This window comes from Saccopteryx bilineata, chromosome 1 (assembly GCF_036850765.1).
Source record: "Saccopteryx bilineata isolate mSacBil1 chromosome 1, mSacBil1_pri_phased_curated, whole genome shotgun sequence".
Lineage (NCBI taxonomy): Eukaryota > Metazoa > Chordata > Mammalia > Chiroptera > Emballonuridae > Saccopteryx > Saccopteryx bilineata.
In genome coordinates this window covers 34,122,358-34,128,357 of record NC_089490.1, presented here as the reverse complement: position 1 = coordinate 34,128,357, position 6,000 = coordinate 34,122,358, and positions in this window count along the sequence as shown.

Here is a 6,000-nt window from a genome sequence, read left to right as displayed (position 1 = left end):
TCTTGGCATCTGTGAGTATAACCAACTTTCTTTTTCATAGCGGTCCTCTCCTGATCTATTGGCCTCACCATACCTAAGTAATAACGAAACCTGTATTTTAAACTCCTGAAAACTTCAACTATGATTTTTCTTTACTCAAGAATACTACGTTAGCCCTGGCTGGTTGGCTCAGCGGTAGAGCGTCGGCCTAGCGTGCGGAGGACCCGGGTTCGATTCCCGGCCAGGGCACACAGGAGAAGCGCCCATTTGCTTCTCCACCCCCCCCGCTGTGCTTTCCTCTCTGTCTCTCTCTTCCCCTCCCGCAGCCAAGGCTCCATTGGAGCAAAGATGGCCCGGACGCTGGGGATGGCTCTGTGGCCTCTGCCTCAGGCGCTAGAGTGGCTCTGGTCGCAACATGGCGACGCCCAGGATGGGCAGAGCATCGCCCCCTGGTGGGCAGAGCTTCGCCCCATGGTGGGCATGCGGGGTGGATCCCGGTCGGGCGCATGCGGGAGTCTGTCTGACTGTCTCTCCCTGTTTCCAGCTTCAGAAAAAAAAAAAGAAAAAAAAAAAAAAGAATACTACGTTAGAGTTGAGAGACACTATATAAATAATGTAGTTCAACGTATGCTAGCAATTAATTCAAAAATAGGCTTCCGGGTGGCCACTGGCAAATTATGTTCATGTCATAGCACGCCTTCCTGCTGAATCCAGACGCGGCCCCAGGACCCTGTGAGAGGAGCACCCCAGGCAGCTCGATTGGTCTGAGAGAACCGGCTTTCAGATGAAATCTGTTCCCCGCCCACGGATCAGCCCAGCTGGCAGCAGTGTCCTGACTGGACACAGGTTTTCCAACCCTGCTTCAGTGCCCTTTTCTTCCTCCTCTCTTACCCACAGAGACGGGTAAGGGGTGGTGTTGCAGGAATCAAAGGAGGATAAGACACCCAGTCAAGAAGTAAGAAAGGTTTATTAGCCCACAGAGCAGCGTGATCCTAAAAGAGGCAACAAAACACGTGTTTCCCGAAGTTAGATTTCTTACAGCTTATATACCTTTACAACTTTAGGTTTCACGGGACAAATGCCTGATTTCAATGACTTCTTTGTTTGCAGGCCTAGGGGACGTTTGTGTCTCCGGGAGGGGCGGGGGAGAGGACGCTGGAGGGTCTGGCCTTGACTTATTACTCATTCTTCTTGCTGGAGAGTTCATTTCGAGGAACTGATAACAAGCAAGGGCCACAGCTGTGGTCTGTGATTTTTTAAACCTTTCGGTCTGCCCCTGCTCCCTCAGTCCTGAACACTGAGGCCACGAGCTGGAGCATAAGACCCCGGACATTGTAAGACCCCTCTTCTGGTTTCTACTGCATTCTTCTGGTTTCTCCTATCTCAGTGGGGATGAGAGACGTAATGGAGAAAAATAGACTTTACTGTATTTCCCTTTAGATTTGATGATATGTGAGATTTAAATTTTTAACATCAAAGTACATAATTATATATAATGAGCATACATTACATTTAAAATTAGAAAATAATAAAACAAAAAAAAATCTGTTACAATAATAGCATGAAGAGTTACTAATTGCCTGGTCATGTTCTAACCGCTAAGAAGCATCAGGGATGAAGCTTGAAATTTTTTTCTCAGTTCAGCAAGAATTTATTAAATGTCTATGAAGTGCGAAGCACTTCTATAGTAAGTCTGCTGAGGGGCTTGCCTATCCCTGGCCAGACCTTCTGGCTGTGGTTTTCAATAGCTTAGAGAAGATGTAATAGCCAACAAACATGAATTCAATTTCCAAACATTGATGGAGCTTATCCTTCTTGGCTTCATGTGTATATTCTATACATTTTCTTCAAGGTTTTGGCTTACTCTTTAATTTACATTTTAGCTAATCTTGATTTTTAAATTATTTATATTTTACTCTTCTTTTATTTCAGGACTTCTAATTCTTTGAGAGATAAGAAAATGACCAAATAAAAGAGTAAATAGTGTAAATTTTAAAACTTGAAAAGGAGTCTTTAAGCAAATTTACCTTTCAATTTATATGTGCTACATATTAATTTTCTATTCTTTTTTTTTTTAATTATTCTCAGAGTGTCAGTACTGCCTCCAGCCTCTGCAGGACGTTATTTCAAATGTTGCTGTTATTTCAGATAACTTTAGTGAAAATGCTTCTTATCCTATGGGAGCAGATATATAAATTTTGAACCATTTACCAACACAAAATCTTTGAGAAACTCTTTTGGTCAGCTAAATGTTTACTCAGTGGGTAGGCCATTCATAATGACAAAAGATATAGATTTTGGTGGTTTATTAATTATATTAATTTTAATTATTATTGATTGAATTAATTCTCTTCTCTTTCATCATTCTCTTTTTATTATAAATGTGACTCATAGCCTGACCTGTGGTGGCGCAGTGGATAAAGCATCGACCTGGAAACGCTGAGGCCGCCAGTTCGAAACCCTGGGCTTGCCCAATCAAGGCACATATCAGAGTTGATGCTTCTTGTTTCTTCCCCTTTCTCTCTCTCTTTCTTTCTCCCCTCTCTAAAATGAATAAATAAAACCTTTAAAAACAATGTGACTCCTTTGACCAATAATACATCATGGTTGTTGTCTACAAAATAAAACAAGAGGAAAAGCTTCATTACCTTTTCTAATTAAATGAAAAAAGTATCCATTTATATACTGCATCATCATTTTTCCTCAGACTCCTGCCATGCTGTTTAAAGACCATTCCTTAGTACCACCTTCCTGGCTAGAAAAGTACACTATTAATAAAATGTTTGTGTCATTGGGCAAATAGAATTTGACTTTGTGTTGCAAGATGGAGGGGAAGTGTTGCACAGAGCGGCACTGTTCCCTGCGTTACTGAAAACTGCTACAATTGATCAGAATGTTTCCCAGGCCTTCTGCAGGTGTGGGCTGTGTAGGCTGTGGGTCTCTATCTGCAGTGCAGATAAGGCAGGGGCCGCTGGTGTCCTAGCTCTTGTTGCTGATGGGGTGACTCTTTGTTCGAATGGGGCAGGGACCCTATTCCAGGGAATACATCCAGAGGGCAGTTTCTTTTCACCATTTGATAGCCCATCATTTCCGCCCTCATGAGACTTTAAGTGGCTTCCAAGGCTCTTGAGATGTGAGTCCAGGACTCACCAGCTGTACTCCTTCATAGTCCTTTGCAGGTTTCCTCTGTTGGCCCCAAGAATTGACTCCCTTTATCTACTGCCTTCTCTATCTACACACTCTTCCCAGGTGACCCTGCCCAGTTCCATGACACTAAATGGCACCTACGCCCGGATGACTCTCATATTTCCTACCTCCAACTCTCCCCTGAGCTGTAGGCCCGCATATCCAACTGTCTATTCAATAATTTCACTTGAATTTCCAACATGCATCTCAATCCCAATACATCCACTGTACATGTTCTGCAGGTTCTCCTGTTTCAGGAGCCTCCCTCCAGTTCTAAGGCAGAGCCACTGTCTGCTATAGAAGCTAACAGTGCCGAGTGCCACACTCTGTTACTACTAAGCATAAGCATGTGACAGAGGCTTTGCCAACCAGATCTACTTTCCCCAGACTTTGAATCAGCAGCTAATGTCCGCATGGGGTCCATCTTCGTAACAGGTGTGGCAGCAGTGGCCACAGCTGGTCAGAACTCTATAGTGAGCAGTGGCGGCAGTATTAGAAACAGCAGCCTGTTCTGGGTCCTAGTAAGATCGGCGGAGGAAGTTGCTAGTCTGCCTAGAAGTAGGAAGTGCTAACTGCATTAAACCAATTTCTTAGCAGGATTTAGGGCTTTGTTTCTGGCTGCGTAGACACCAAACCTTGCTTTCTTGCCCTCACTATAATTAAAATAAATACCTACTATTTGTTTAATAAATCGCTTTTTAATTAATCAGTGTAAGTATATGCGGTTTGCAGCTAGGTATCCTGACTTATAAAATATCTAAAACAGGTCTCGGGGTGATTTATCCCCAAGTAAGATCTTCTTTTCCACTAATATTTGTGAGATATTTAAAACAGGTGCAAGACACAAGTCTAGTGACCAGTTGTAAACTAATGCAGCATGTACTAAGAACTGATTACCAGACTAATCCTGAAATACAAGAAAATTTTAGCTTTGGTAATAAATTAGCATGATTATGTAGACTCTGAACTCATTATAGCTATAATAAATTCATTATAGCTTTCTATTAAATAAAATACTCGTCATACTAAAATTATGATATTACTTAATAACATTTTATTTACAAGCAGTTATTTATGAATATAACTCTAGCCGAGAGCAAGGCACACCTGTCGAGGTGCTGCATCAACAGGGTGGGGACAGAATCTTGGCTGGTCGGTCAGGGTGAGGAATTCAATTGGCCTTGTAGCAAATTCTTCAGCAAAGATGCTAAGGAGTAGGTCGTCAGAGTGGTCTAGGGCAGGTCGTATTTGCAAGAAGCTTATTCCACAATTCCTTTTGTGTTTGCCCAACCTTATTTCTCAGAATGTATGAAATCTGAACCGAACATGGTACTGGGAATCTGACCTTTAAATAGCTTATTTCTCAGACTAAACCCAGCTCGTTGTCTGTGTCCTTAGCGTAGCAGGGCATGCTTGTGAGTTCTACAGAAGGTTCCAGGGGGCCTGCAGCTATTGGATTTCCTGGAAGAGCAAGGTGTGAGGCCTGGTTCCAGTATATCTCCCCCCGCCCCATTCCTATGTCCTCGCAGTAACTGTACCTTCACTCTTGCCTCTGGTTCTATAGCCCCCTGACCTACACGCCGCCCTCTGGTGATGAGGCAGGGGTGGTGCAGGGGGCAGGGTATCGGCAAGGTGGCTCCAATCATCTTAAGCAGTGCCCACTGTGCCCACTGTAAACCACCAATCCTGCAACACCCAATAATGGGAGTGCAGGCTGCTCCTCTGCCAGCCCTCTCTCCTCTGCCAAACTCTTTCTTTGACTTGTCCTTTTCTTTTCTTTTTTTTTTTTCTGAAGCTGGAAACAGGGAGAGACAGTCAGACAGACTCCCGCATGCGCCCGACCGGGATCCACCCAGCATGCCCACCAGGGGCTACGCTCTGCTCACCAGGGGGTGATGCTCTGCCCCTCCGGGGCGTTGCTCTGCCTCTACCAGAGCCACTCTAGCGCCTGGGGCAGAGGCCAAGGAGCCATCCCCAGTGCCGGGGCCATCTTTGCTCCAATGGAGCCTCGTCTGCGGGAGGGGAAGAGAAAGACAGAGAGGAAGGAGAGGGGGAGGGGTGGAGAAGCAGATGGGCGCTTCTCCTGTGTGCCCTGGCCGGGAATCGAACCCGGGACTTCTGCACGCCAGGCCTACGCTCTACCACTGAGCCAACCGGCCAGGGCCCACACTCAGTTTTAAAACGGAATTTAACCTCTTTACTTGTGCTGATATTCCTAGTCACACACCCTCTCAATGTTCACCTTAGGGGACCAGCACCATTTCTTTCCACCTCCTTCTTCCCCTTTTCCCACGTGGACATAGCACCCCATTCTCTACTCAGGCTTTCCATAGCCACCAGCCATCGCTCACACACACACACACACACACACACACACACACACACACACCTACTCTTCCTCGACTCCCCACAAAACCTTCCTTTTCATGATTCCAGTTGTTAAGGGAAAAATACTAGGTAGCAAATGATCATCAATATTTGCATTTTTTTCACCATTTACATTTTAAAGGGATATGTAATATTAACATATGGAAAGTGTAAAAATGTAAGATGATGAACTGTAGAATCATAGATTGCAGATGAGAGCAGACGGAACATAAGGAACCTTTTGAGAATCTCTTATATTCAATATTTGAGAGGCAGCTGGTCTTGGTAAATGGTATAGGTAGTTGATACCAAGTTGGGGATAATTTTTAAATTTAGATACCCAGTTATTTCAGCAGTTTTTTCTCTTTTTCCATTGAATTGTTTTGGAGTTTTTAGTGAAAAATCAATTGACCATATTAATGTGGGTCTATTTCTGGATGCTATTCTGTTTCAATGTGTCTTATTTAT